The sequence below is a fragment of the Talpa occidentalis genome, unplaced genomic scaffold, assembly GCF_014898055.3.
Source record: "Talpa occidentalis isolate TD23 unplaced genomic scaffold, MPIMG_talOcc4v2.1 talOcc4.5, whole genome shotgun sequence".
In the NCBI taxonomy this organism is placed as follows: Eukaryota; Metazoa; Chordata; class Mammalia; order Eulipotyphla; family Talpidae; genus Talpa; species Talpa occidentalis.
In genome coordinates this window covers 14,696,794-14,712,651 of record NW_023604861.1, presented here as the reverse complement: position 1 = coordinate 14,712,651, position 15,858 = coordinate 14,696,794, and positions in this window count along the sequence as shown.

Sequence of the window (15,858 nt, the reverse complement as noted above, 5' to 3'; positions counted from 1 at the left end):
TAAATCTATGACTTTATAGAAAAATGTCTGCCAGCAAACTTTACTGTAATATGAAATACTCATACCTCAACATATTTCCCAGCTGTCACATTACCATGCTAGTGAGGTCCACTTGTAAACTTGCGCTTTTCCTGATGTGCTACGCGAGGCTAATGGTGATCTCTTTAGGACTTCAATATACCGCTCACACTGAGCCATATAAGATGCTGGTCCTTTCTTCCCCTGAAGTTCAGGTTTACAGTTATTATTAATGGCTAAACCTTTCTTTGGATGCCCCATTCTTCGTAATGGTAATATGTGAAGCTGTTCAGACAAGGATTGTACTCAGAAATATTCAAGGGTTGTGCCTTTCAGCAAACTTTGAGGCAGTTTTGCAAAAATTTGAGACACTATGGCAATGATTTAGAGAACCAACTAACCGGTATAATCTGCACATATTTGGTCATTAAACTGGAGAAAAAAAGATAGTAATCCTCATCTTGCATTTTACTAGTAGTACAAAATAAAGCTTTAGACAGGTTAGTCCTTATCCTATGTGATTTCAAGGGTTGCTTTTTCTCATATAATTAGAAATTCATGAAGAAATTTCAAGTTCAAAATGTTCACATGCAAAACTTTCAAGAAATATGATCTTTCAAGAAAAATATCATTTCACTTATTTTACTTCCCCATGGTGATGTTTATTATATATATATTTGATATATAAAAGAAGGTTATGATGTAAGTTTAGTAAAACTAATTCTTTTGCTCTTCTTTCTGGTGTGCCAAATTTGCAACTTTTATTTTTCTTCAATAAGTTAGCATTGGTGATTTATCTTTTGGTATCTGATGATCAGAGAAGTAGAGACTTTATTGGGAAATGTGGAACAGTATGCTATCAGAAAAACTACTCTCAAAAACTATCAGTTCTCTTACTATTACTTCTACCAATTAAATGACAAAATTATTTAGAGACACACCCAGTCCACTCTCTCATGGTTTATTTTTATTCCAATTGTTGACTTGGTTTATAAGGTTATGCCACCATTTATTCACCATCTCCTCTCTGTTGATATAGTAGGCACTGAGGTCAATAAAAGAGACATACGAATCATAGAGTTAGCTTTCCAAAATGATCTTCCTTTCTAATAATTAGTCTTCTCTGGCCAGATCCTCTTGGTGTGATCCTGTGCTTCCTTCATTTTTTTTATAGTTCCCATCTATACCTGCTCACTCCTCGTTCAGTCTTTTGTTAGTAAGTAATATTACCAGGTTGTGAGTATAGAAAATCTGGTTTAATTTTAATGTCTGCATTTTGGGGACAATGTTTGTGCCACGAATAAATTTAAAAATTAGTCTTGTCTCTAAATATTTTAAGATACTTTCCAATAATTGTCTCCAAATACTCTACCACTATATATTATATACAAGGAAAGTTAAAATGCCTTGTAAACACAGTTCTCCAAGCTATTGAGGGTTAAGTTCATTTTTTAATACATAAATCCCATAGTGCATTTTTAAATTCTGAAAGAAAATAGGTCCCTGATTGGCAAAATTAACACATGTAGCAAAGTTGATTTTCACATTTATACAAGTCTTATTTAATGTTTTCTGAGGGAAAAGTAACATATGGCAGAAAAGTTAAACAGTATATTCTCTGTGTTAAAATCCTAAGCACTTACAAAACCAAATGCTGACAAGGATGCCGAGCAACTGGAACATATTCATTACTACCAACACTCAATAGATGAAGCACAGAGGGATTTTAAAGTGGGAAACTATCCTCTGTGACACAGCAACAGATGATACCTGACATTATACATTTATCAATATCTGTAGGACTATGCAATAAAGATTTATCCCTAATGAAAATTAAAGATTTTTAGTAAAAAACAATGTATCCATATTTGTTTATTAATTATAGCAAGGTACCATGCTAATGCAACTCTTATTAAAATCACAGTTATTTCTTTGTTTTAGGTACAAATGTGTTATTTCTAAATGTATGCACAAATCAAATGAAATAAAATAGCTATTGTTTTAATAAAGAGGTATACAGTGGAAGAAATCAATTTACTCAATTTTAAGACTCAAGATAGAGCAACAAATTAAGGCCATGCCCATGTTGTTTCCAAGACTGTAATGCTAGATAAATAGGAATGGTTTTACATAATAACTAGAGAGAAAATCCAATTAAGAGATCAGGACCTGCATATATTCTATGTGTGACTGTTGAATAAAATTATAAATTATGGGCTGTGGGATGAAAGATCAAAACCTTAAAACAATTAATTTGGTATATTTTATCTATATTATCGAGAATCTATCAGTATACTGCTAGATAGTCCATATGCATTTTGAAGTCAGCTAATATTGGAAACACAATTAATTCTTGGAAAGATTTAGAAATGTACACACACAGAAGTATATTTGAGAGACTAAAAAAATCAAAATTCTTAAAGAATATGTACTGTTTGCTATTCTAAATATAAATTTAATATTTAAGATAATTTTATGGTTTAGAAAGTGTGTTAAATTTGTCATCTTAATTTTAAGTATTTCTCAATTAAAGTAACTATATGGTAACAGCATAAATCCAACTTCTATGAAATATGGAAATATAAGACACTAATGATTTGCAAAATGACTTTTATTTGTTAAGACTTAAAACTGTTATTGAAGTACTCACAAATGTTTTATTTCTGTACTTATTGAAATATGATAAGGAAATTAAAAAGGGAATCTATTAAAACTATAAATGTACTTTAAAATACTGAGAAAACTTTAATTAACCAAGTACATAAGTAGGCTTTATTATGTTATTTAAAGTACCCTTAAATGCTTTAAATGATGTAATAATTGTATCCTAAATTTAAAATCTTAATGATCTTGTAACTTTAGTTAGTGAATATTAATGAACATTAATCTTGAAACATATTAATAAATTTCTGGATTGTCATTCCCAAATATGTGCGCATGCTGCACACACGCGCACGCACACACACACCTGCATGTAAAACACATAAATCAGAGTCAAGGGTAATTCAATTCTGCCATACCATGCCAAATGGAATGTCAGTGGAAGCTCCATGGAGCAAAAAGAAGTTAAAGATAAAGTAATCCATGCTAACATAATATGTGGGGGGGAGGGGAGACTAAAAGTAGAGTATATAGAATACAAAGAATTGATGGAGAAATACTTTTAGAAGGAAAAATAGTTAGGAAATGTATTAAAATCCATTATTTTCTTTGCATTGCAGGATAAAATTTTGAGATAAGTTGATGTGAAAAATCTGAGATAAAAATAAACTTTGAAAATTTAAAAAACTAAAGTTCAACAAAACAGGATTATGTAAATAATACATAATGTATTAATTACAAACACAATAGACAATAATTAAATAACTGAAATTGGAAAAAAGGTAAGATAATTATATTAAATCCAGAAGGAAATGAGAAAGGAGATTAAAATTACTGAATAGATAATTTGATACATATAAAGAACAAAGATTATAAAATATTTTGATATTGTGGTTTTTAGGGAGAGGATTCCACTAATGGAAAAGCAAAAAGTCCAACATAAAAGGAGAGTTTTCTTGAGATGAAACAGTAAATTAATACACAGTATAGAAGTACACATTCATATGGAAAACAACATCACCTGCAACATATATTTTAATTTCAAAAATAAGGAAGAGTTTATTAGAGTCTATAGATAAACAAGAAGAAAAGAAGTTCTCTTAAAAGTATAAAAATTAAGACTGTATTCAGACTTCTTCATAGCAATTATTAAAATCAGAAGGGACAATATTTTAAGAGATAGATATTGTATCCTAAGAGGGTTAGTCTTACCCCAAAAGTCTTAAAACTATAGAGGCAACAGGAAAATAAAAGTTCAATCATAGGAAGATTCTAGGAATATAATACCCAGGAGCTTATGTTCAAGAGGAAAAGCATAACTTAATGACAAATTTCAGGCAACCAATAAATAAAGAAACAATAGGCAACATGTCTAGTGGCAAGTTTTGGATAAATTTAATTTGAAACTAAAACTGAAAATGCCAGGAACTGCTTTATTATAATGTTTATTAACTTTTACAAATAAAATTATAAATGTACATATTTTCATAGGTATGGTGAGATAGAAGAATGATTAATTATATTGATATATTCATTTGCAGGGAGTTAATTAACAACATATCTATCAATAAGCCAAAAACAAAGATATGTTCATTTCATGTTTTTAGAGAAATGTAATGAAAAGTAACAGCAATTTAACAAAAAGACAAAGTAATAGCTTTCCAAAACAGGAATGCCATTAGAGAAGCTACATGCACTTACACTAACAGAAGAGGGCACTCTTGAACTAAGAATCTTATAAACTACCCCAAAGTGACAACTCTTAAATATAGAAGTTTACATTTCTATCAGAAGTTGACAAATATTGTTTATAAATGACCCAATACATGCAATTTATATAACATGTACTCAACCCAGCTTTTGCCATAAGACACCAGCTATGGATAGTAAAAAAATATTAGATATGGCTATATGTTAATCACTTTGCTAATCAGTACAGTTGGAAGGTCTAATTTGGCTCATTGAACAGATTTTGCTGACTCCAATATAATCCTCTATACTGTAAACAGGAAAATAGTCAAAATATTTCATTCAATGAAAGCTTTCCCCCAGAGAAATACTATTCAGACAGAAATTAACACCACCCAAAAATGAAGAAAATATTCTTGAATAAGTTTTAACAAATCACCATGAACCCTACATTTAAAATCTATTAAAGAAATGAAGGGATAAAAGTAGGAAAATAAAATATTGAAAAAGGGGGAAAGTAAGAAAAATACCAATAGCAATATCAAAAGTGAATTACGGGCCTCCCCGGTGGCGCAGCGGTTGAGCGCTGTGTTGCGAAGCTGCCCGCGGCCTCTGCGGCGCCGGTTCGATCCCCGGCTGCTCCCCGGCCACCGGAGGAGGATCCCACATGGTGCGCAGACCTCTCCTGCCGCCCACTGCTCCCCTCAGCAGTGTACTTCAGTCCTTCTGCCTGCTCTGCTCCCCACTCTGGCTCTGGTGAATTCTCTCACCCTCCCGCGCTTCTGACTGTACCCAGTGCATGTATAAACAAAACAAGCAAACAAATAAAATAAATAAATAAATAAAAACATGCCTCTATAAAAAAAAAAAAAAAAGTGAATTACAAGGTGCTCAATGAAGAACAAATTCCAATGCATTTATTTAACAAAATGTTTTAAATAAAGAAGAATGAAAAGCAATTATAAAATAATGGAGTTAATATAGCATATAGAAATTGGAAGAAATGGAAGAGAAGCAAGGAGAATCAAATAGTTAAATTGAAATTCTTGTAGTAAAAGATATCAAATGATGAAAAAGCAATATTTACATCCATTTTCAAAGAAAAATTGTGGAAATGAAGAATTGATAGGAACTACAGGTCAGGACAACTGACCTACCAAAAAAAAAAAAAGAGAGACAACTTTTATTAAAGTGATTGGACTTAAATATTAAGAAATAAAAGGTGGCTGATGATAATGAAATAATCCTCTCAGTCTTCCTTCCCTGAAAAGATCAAATAAATTACATGAAAGAAAGAATTACGCTTTGCAGATACAACATGCAAATAAAACTCCAATGGATTAGAATGTTAAAGAGGCAAAAGGAAAGAACCAATGAGCAAAGACTTGATATGTTTTAAAATTGCCCATTAATTACCGATGCAGCAGAAAACAGCTTCAAATATAAAAGGAATCAAAGAAGTCTGTATACTTAATCGCTCCTTGTAAGGAGAATCTTGATCAATAGAGGAGCAACTAGGATTCAGACAAAGACCTGAATCATCAAGCAAAAAAGAAAACATTGAAAATAATGAGGTTCAGTTTTCACACTATGATAAAAGCAATAACGAAAGTGAAAATTTTACAACTATGGAAAGTGGGAAAACTGACAGGGCAATGGGGTGTGTTTGTATATTCTTTGTGTTTGTATAGAGGTACAGATGACATAAATGGTGATGATGATGATGATCATCATCATCATATATAGATAGTTGATAGATAGATAGAAAATGGATGGATGGATATAGACAGGCAGGCTTACATGTTTATGAGGAGGGCGGGTGGGCACAAAGATAAGCATGCATATATTTTATATTTCTAGTTCGTTCTCTTAGAAGACTCATAAATAACACTACTCAGTAATGATAACATTTTGAAGCTAGATCCTGAATTCTAAATTTCATTCTCCTACAAGACTAAGTTAGAATCCTTGGAAAAAATGTTGATTGCAGGTGTGTAAAAGAAAAGGACAAGATAAGTCTAAAAATCTTGTGCCAGAAAGTAAGCTTTTGCTGAAAAAATAAATGAGGAACGGTCAAGCAATAAAGATGGTACTAATTTAAATGCAATTCAAGTATTCACTATATAGAATAAAATAATCCATGATTCTACTCCAATAAAAATTAATACACAAATTAATATGGTAGAAAAATAGTGTGTTCAGGCATAATTAAAAAAAAACATATTCAAGGAAAAATGGAGCTGTAAAGTCTTAATATGTAAGCCATCCTTCTAAAAATAATTTTGTGAAATAATACTCAATATACTGTAAGACAAAAGGGTAAAATTTCATTGAAGTATCAGACATTTACATAGTATGAAAATATTCGCATGCAAGTTATTTATTCATAACAAGGGAAAATAGAAACTTCACAGAGTAAACCCTAAAAGATACTGAATTAATCAAGTGATCAAAGTAAATATAAACAAAAAAAAAATGACAAACAAAAATCTTCAGTCTGTAGGGATGCAAACTGAACATAAATTCACTTTTATTTTTGTTTGGTTTCTATAAAATCACTAGTCCATCTCATCATGGACTATATAAATTCGATTCAGAAGTGAACTATGTAATTCTTTAAGTTCATTTATGTTTCTTTATCAACAAAAATCACTGTGATTCCATTATTTTTGTGTTTTAAATAGTTTTCAGAATTCACTTATTAAAATTATTTTTGGCTAATTGCAGGTAACATATTTAAGTTGTTTGAACTTTGTTCTGTAATACATTTTTATTTATCCATATTTGTAGCAATCATAAATTTCAAACATTTCTTAAAATTCCCTTACCCCCAAAGTGATAAATATATTCTGTCATTCTTTATTTTGTTATAAATATTTACTTTCATACCTATGTTTTTGGTTTTCCTCCTGAATTTAATTTTCTGTGTTACTAGAGGAAAACAGGCAATAGAAATTTAACTGTTCTTACCAAATTGTTGGGGGTATTCAATGAAGATAAATACATCAACAATGAACTATGACACTTTTAATTCATTCTAACACATTTTTACTACATTTTTCTGTCTTTCTGCATTGTCTAGAATTACCATTCAATAAAAAATTAAATGGGAGAAAGTTGGTATATTCTAGTGCTCTTGATATTTAAAAGAATGCTTCTGACCTCCAACATAAAATATGATAATTACACTAGATTTGAAGTAGGTATACATAATTCAGTGTAGAGAAGTTTTCAGCTACTCTTAGTTTATTAAGAGATTTTATGATTAATCAGTATTGCACTTTATAGAATGTAATTTCTGATTCTAATAAAAAGATTAAATGGTATTTCAGTGTAAGCTTTTAATACAGTATAATTCCATAATATATTTGCTCATGGTAAACCTAACGTGTATGCACAGGATAAAGTTCACTTAACAATATGGATGAGATATATATATATATTTTTTTTTTAAAGATTTATTTATTTATGCATACAAGATCTGGGGTATAGGCCAGATGTATCGGGGGTGAGAGGTTTCACCAGAGACAGAGTGGGGAGCAGAACAGGCAAATTGACAGAAATACACTGCTGAGCAGTGGGCATGACAGGAGTGGTCTACTGTGCCATGTGGGTCAGCTCCTTGGCTGGGGATCGAACTTGTACAGCAGTGGCCTGGGATTGCTTCATAGTGCTGAGACCTAACCTCTTGCACCACCAGGGAGGTCCTGGACTAAATTTTGTAATAGTTTTCAATTGACAATTGAAGGATTTCACCCCCTTTTTTTTGGTGTTGGTTTGAATTATAATTTTCCTTATTTAGTTCTTTTCTAATATTCTATGCTATAGATTACATAAAACTCCAGTGAGGCAACAGAAAGCTTAGGCTCAACCATTAGAAAAGCCTTCTGTTGAACTCATCATAAGTATGTGACAGCATCAGAGGAACTGAAACCCGCATTCACTGAAAGCAATCACAACAACAGTAACAGCTGAAATTCAAATGTAACTTGTCTAGATTTATTGAAGCAGTTCCTTCTCCACAGTTAATTGAGATGATGTTAAAGGTGTAAACATTATTTACTGTGTTTTTTCCTGTTTTACATGATATGCATGTCATAAGTAAAAATAATGGTATACATAAAAATTCAACAACACTTAATTGTTAAAAGTAGTCAACACGGTAAAAATCAGAGATAACTAAGATGTCAACTATTGTATATAGGTATTGAAATGAATAATGATTAATCCACTAGAGAAATGAGTGGAAATGTTGGCTACTTATATGTCAATAGTAGATGGGGAATTTCAGCAGAGTGACAAAACTATAAAAATGAGATGAACAAATCTATTAGGGAAATATATGTCAAGATCATACTAGATTTGACCATAACTAAGGAAAGAATTAGTGAACATGAACTTAGGTAAATGCAAATTTCCCTGAATGAAACAGAAGGCATAAAGTTTAAAAGAAAATAATATTAACATTTCCAAGTGTTAAAAGGTCATATAAAACTCTCTAGTATATGATTGATATCCTAAAAAAGAGAAGTAAAAGAATATGGAGCAGAAGAAATAATTGAAGAGGTAACAGAAGAGATTTGTCCCCCAAATTATTTCTTCTAGTCAATGATAAATCTAAAATTCACAGACTTAAAATCCCAAGCCAATATATTTCAAGGAATATAAATAGTACATCTGCACACATGTGTGCACACACACATACTCACACACCAAAAGAAAATATGCATGCTTATGAAAACTAAAGAATTTTTTGTGAACTCTTATGGAAAAAAAATACAAATTACATAGAGAGGGTGAAGATAAGAATTGCTAACTATGCCAGACATAATATTGGCCAGAAAAAAATCGAGTGAAATTGCTATTTTATTGCAAGACAAACTATCAATTCAGAATTACTCAGGTACCAAAATTCTTCAAAATTAAAAGCTAAATAGAGAATGTTTTAGAAGCACAAAATCAAAATTTATTGCCAGCATATCTGGGAGGAGCAGAGTCTTGTGCAGAAGACCTGCAATACAATTTTGTTAGTGACAGTTTCAGGTATAGGGTAGACATTCATGAGACAATGCCCAATAGACAATTGAATATATGTGTCTGAATTTCTGGACAGAAGTCTGAGCTGGAATCTGAAATTTGAGAACCATCTGTAATACAAATTAAGTACAATTAAAGCCATTTATTGTGAAAGTGATTTTCAAAGGGGGAACAGCCAAAGTACTGAACCCCGGATAATTAAAAAAAATAACAGGTAAGATGAGAGGAATCAGAAAAGGAAATCGAGGATCAACTGACACCAGCTGTACGAGAATAATTGGGTAAGTGTGGGGTATTGGAAGACAGAGAAGAAATTGTTTATGTGAAAAAAAAGGAGCTAAGCAAAGTAAGTCAGAAGGGGAAAGACAAATGCTGTATGATTTCATTCACTCACATGTGGAATAGAAAACAAAACAGTGAGACTGACAAAACTCAACCAAACAAACCCTAGAAGTACAATTGCCGTATTAAGGAAGTAGGGGAAAGTCTACAGGGAAGGGGACCAAATGTGAAGGGGACCCAACGGTCTGTATAAAGGACTATGGGTGCTTTGGTGTTTGTGTGGTGAACCTATTCCCCTAAGTCATACACAGTGTTGCAAACCAGTGCTACCTCAATAAAAAGAAAGAAAGGAACCTGAAAAAACATTTGACTCATCTATTTGGAAGGGTGTGACTGTGATAAAAATAATTTCCTTTGTCACAGGCACCTTGTATCAAATGTTGAAAAAGACCTGAGTGAGTGAGCACTCAATTTCCAAAAATAACCAACTCTTGCAAGGTGTGGGTTGTATCCCAGTGTCAAATAATTTGAGAGCAGGAAAGATGAATTCAGATGGTATATTCAACAGAATGTAAGCTTGCCTAGGACTATATGTGCACATTGTATGGATGTGTATCTATAAAATATGCACACATAATGTGGATACATATACTTATATGGAATTAGATATGTTTACTTATATGGAATTTAGATATATACTGCATATATACTGCATCACGATATAAGCAATAAGAAGCATCTAGATAAATATTTTACTATGACATAAAAGATTTGATGCTACTTGTCAGAAATATATTAAGGAAACAATGATTTATATTAGTAATAAAGTATATAAAGCTATAATTGATTACATATTGGAGTTGTGATTTCATAAAAAACATAAAGGGATGTACATTGGATAAGATAAATATTAGTATCCAAATGATGGTGTGTTTATAAAGAGACATTTATATAATGAAGTATTTTGTTTAAGAGACATATGCTGCACATAGGATGAAAACATTTTATTTTATTTCACTCATTTTTTGTCTCTGTGAGTGGTTTATGCCTCAGAAAATCTGTTTTCAGTTCATATCAATTTTCCTCTTAATAATGTAACCAAATAGGTAATGATTCATTGCTTCTATCCACACACACTCAAACACATAGATAAATGCTATAAAATGCCATAGCTAAGGTACCACTGTGGTTAAACCTTGGGGAGATTGCCTTCAGTTGGATTTTTATCCCAACATGGGAAATATTTTTTTACAGCTCCAGGGCTTGGAATTTCTTAGTCAGTATTGGACATGGTAAGCTCAAGCATTTTTTATTGTCATTAGACACTAAAAGTAAACAAATACTATTATGAACAAGTATTCAGGTATAAGGATTTCACTATGATTAAAGACAAACATTGAAAGAAATAACCAAGAGGAAGTAGACAAAGAGCTCTAGCGAAACCTTGAACACTAAGAAGGGGAAGAAGAGATTTCAAAATTTGTACTGACAAAATATATGTGAAAGGATAATCAGGCAATGTGAGGAGATTTTAATATTGGTACGAGAATTTATAAATCAGTTAGTGAGGTATTCTATGAAAGATAGTAGGAGACAGTCCAAATATCAGTCAAATAGGTCACAATCCACATTGCAAATGAAATGAAGTTGGGAACAGACATTAGAAGGTTATCAGCAGAACTCATGAAAACAGACATATACATTATTTGTTTCATTCTTCTGTCTCTCAAAATTAAAAGAGTGATTGAGAAAATATTAACCCAAATAATAAGGCATTATGTCTACATTTCTTTAATTCCAGGGTGAGCAGAATGGGTTGCTAGTAGGTATGCAGGAAATGTAGCAAGGAATTGGAAAACTTTATCAAATTCAGATTCTTAAGTTAGTGGGGGGAAGCTTGCTCTATTTCCTGATTTAATATTTTAAGATGGGATCCGTGCATTAGGATTTTATTTTTTTATTTATTTTTTTTAATTTTTATTTCTTTTGTTTTTCTTTTGTTTTTCTTTTTTAAAACGATTTATTTCTTTATTTATACAAGCACTGGGTACAGTCAGAAGTGCGGGAGGGTGAGAGAATTCACCAGAGCCAGAGTGGAGAGCAGAATAGGCAGACTGAAGAAGTATACTGCTGAGGGGAGCAGCAGGCGTCAGGAGAGGTCTGCACACCATGTGGGACCCTCTCCAGTGGCCAGGGATCAAACTGGTGCTGCAGAGGCTGCCTGGCAGCTTCCCAGCCCAGCTCTTAACCTCTACGCCACCAGGGGAGGCCCACAGATTTTATTTTTTTTCATTTCAACAGGTGATGCTCTATATAGCCAACTACAGAGAACATGTTCTTGAAATACCCAGTTAATTTAATAGAATGAGTTAATAGTGATAACCTCTTGGCAAATTTCATCTCACAAACATTTAGAAGATAATATACAATGCTATTGTGCAATGTATACTTTCATTAAAATATATCAATTTTAATTGGGAACTCTTTAAATAACACAAGTTTTATTAGCTGGGATACTGACTTCAGGAAGAATATAGCTTAATGATAAAGTTAGCATTGACCTTTTTTGCTACTGCTTTTCAGTATCAGGAATTTAAGAAAACAGCATGTTTATATAATTCTCATAATTTGGAATATGGAAGTTATCATTATGTCACTTTTAGTAAGTTTTCACATCTATGACAATATCTTCAACACATTCCAAGTTTTCTTTTTTAAAATATTTGTAAGTAATGGTTTGACTAAATTTAGTTGGCCACATAAAACAAATCATAAATATAAAATGCATGATTTCTGCTCTTATTTGCTTTATTGCATGACATTTTAACTATATCAATGATGCATTGATATTAATAATTTTTGTCTATAATTATTTTACTACATATAAATATCCTTATATCATGTTGCTAATACCAAATTCATAATGTCCTTAAAATAACTCTTACTGAATAAATGTCATGTTAAAGTATGCTTTGAGAACAAATGAAATAATTCATATGCCAAATTCTGCCTCTTATTATATAATAAAGATATTAGTAAATTGAAATATATCTTCATATAATTTATTGCATGTTAATGAATGCTGGAGAGAAGAAAATGGTGGTAGATTAAACTTATAACAAATTTCTGATCAAAAAACAATATTCAAATGAAAATAAAAAATACAATTCTCTGAGGATGGATTATTGGCTGTAAAGTTATTTACTCCAAGGTAACCAAGTTAATTCATAGTTATAAATCTCATGAAACATCTATATGAATTTAATATTAGATTATAAATTTTTCATAAGAAATAGAATTGCCTGGTAAACTAGATATTTTGCATAGGCTAGTCCAGAATGTTAGTAACAAAAAATCAAGCATTAGTGGGAAAAAGAACATCCAGCTATATCTACGTCTATATGAAATCTATGTGTCTATCTCTCTGGCTCTCTGGATCTGTGTCTCTGTCTAAATTTACTTATATGTACCTGTATGACTGGATTCTCTTATACTATGCAATATGATAAAAATTCTAATAGACCGATATAGTTTAAAATCATTGTTATACAATATTAATGTGGTAAACCATTTTCGTATGTGTTAAATTGGCAAAATTTGTTTTATTTTACTTAGAAACTTTTGTTAAGATTTATTTTTTTATGCATACAAGAACTGGGATACAGGCCAGAGGTGCGGGGGCAGCTGTGTGAGAGTGTTCACCAGAGATAGAATGGGAAACAGAACAGGCAGATTGACTGAAATACACTGCTGAGGGGAGCAGCGGGAGAGACAGTGAGGTCTGCTGTGCCATGTGGGTCAGCTCCTTGGCCAAGGATTGAACTTGTGCTGCAGTGGCTGCTGATAGCTTCTTTGTGCTGAGTCTTAACACCCTGCACCACCAGGGAGACTCTTTTCTTGGAATCTTTTTGTCTTGCTTTGCCCAGTATCTTATCATGTTAGCATCAATTTTTCATTATATTTGAAAATTTCTGATGATGAGACAAGATTTGGGGATGCGTTTATTACTTGGGAAAAAATAATTCTGGAAGGTTGGTTGAAGTGTACACTATTAGGAACAACTAAAATGTTGTTCATGTTTTTAATCAGATTTCATTATTATACCCTAATAAGGTTATAGGATTCTTTAAATATAAATGAAAAAGCTTAACATGAGTGGTTTCTAAGGAATGATCTGTTACAGTTCTATTTAAAATGCTTCAGATAGAAAAAGTAATGTTGAATGTTAGCTTTTTGTTTATTTCTTGTTTGTAACTGACTGTGTTTATAAGTTCAGGTCAGTTTTTTGTTTTTTTGTTTTTTAGTTTCCTGCACTTCAGTGTAATATTTAAAAGGGAAAAAATAACTTAATATGTGTCAATATAAAGCTTAATAGGGATCCTAATATTTGGTCAATTAATATAAGTACTTTTCTTCTTTTATACTTTATCTTTTCCATCTTATTTATATTAATTTCATTCTCTGACTCAAATAATAAAGTTTGTTGATATGTAAGCATTTTCTAAACTTTCATTTTCTCCTATATATAAACTGCTAAGGCTGCCTGTTTATCGTAAACATTAACAAATTATCATGGAAGACTAGAGGAAAGAAAAGTAGGTATATTCATACTATTCTTGTGTTAAATTAATTCTGAGTCATCCTACTCAGAATTTCTTTAGTGCATTGCATAATGAATATGTAAGCAATTAAATTCTAGGCTGACTTTTTAGCAATGGAGTGATATTTTAAACAATTACTTCTGGGAAGGGAAATGTTCATATTTAACTCAATTCTTAAACTGATCTCATAGATGTGAACTTTCAGAAATATTATTTTTGATAATGATGTATAACACATATGCATTATAACATGAGGAAACAGAAACAGAACTATAGATAATGTTTGTCTTGAGGAACACAAAATTTGAATGTTAGGTAAAAAGTACTGAGAATTTTTGTTTATTTGAACATGAGCAATAAACTGTTCTAGCAAATGTTCATTTTTATGAAATTACACATTATGCAAATATTTCACTTTCATAAAATTGCCTTAACTGGAAATCTGTGCTAATGTACTGAAAGTTCAACACATCTCAATTTGTTTAAATTAAGATGTTAAAAGCCTATGCAGGGCCTCCCTAGTGGCACAAGGGGTTAAGATGCAACCTATGAAGCTATCCACAGCCAGTGCAGCATGAGTTCGATCCCCGACCAGGGAGCTGGCACAGCAGACCTCTCCTGTCTTGCCTGCTGCTCCCCTCAGCAGTGTATTTCAGTCCATCTGTCTGTTCTGTTCCCCACTCTGTCTCTGGTGAATCCTCTCAGCCCCCACACCTCTGGCCTGTACCCCAGTTCTTGTATGCATAAATAAATAAATCTTTAAAAAAATAAAAAATAAAAGCCTATGCATTTATATAAGCAGCTATTAAAAAGGAAGTGAAAGTGTATAGACAGTATATTCAGAAGCTGAATTGTATCCAATATATACCAAGATCAGATTCATAAAATATGTTTCATAAAAAATGATAAAAGTGAATGGCATATCCATATTTTGATTGAGATTCCTATTACAATTTATATAAATTTTATCCTGAAATTTTGACCTCCCAAAAGGAGTTTCACAATTAAAAGAATCATCAAAACTATGTCTAAACTGAAGAAGGTTTAAATATTCTTTTTTTTATTTTTGGTTGTTAGTAAAAACTTAATTTTATAGGGCAAATTTATTCTGTATGTACTTCTAAAGTAGCCAATGTCTTTCCTTAACTCTTCAATACATGTTAAAAACTGCTATTCTAAACTCAGTACATGAATGTTTATGTATTAACACACATTTACATATTATATAATTTAATGTTTACTATGATGGCCAGCTAAAATATTGTTTGTTTGGAACATAAAATAGCATATTATTGTGAGTCATTTTATATCACAAATAATTCATTGTGGCACAAAGAATCTTTCATATTTCACATCAGGTGCCAGGCCGCTGCAGCAGGGGGCCCAGCTGACTGTACAGTGCATTCCTTCAGGCTCTGCTGGTCAGATGGGCTGTGCTGTGCAAGACTCGTTTTTAAGTTGGCAAATGCAACAGAAGCATTTTTTACTCCAAATATAAGTAGAAAATTCATATCTGCTTACTAAATGCTTCAGTACTCTGGCCTGTATATAATTAAATATTAGAAAGAATAATCATTAGATAATTATTAATTAGGTAATATAAATTTCCTGGAAAGTGTATACTTTGTTC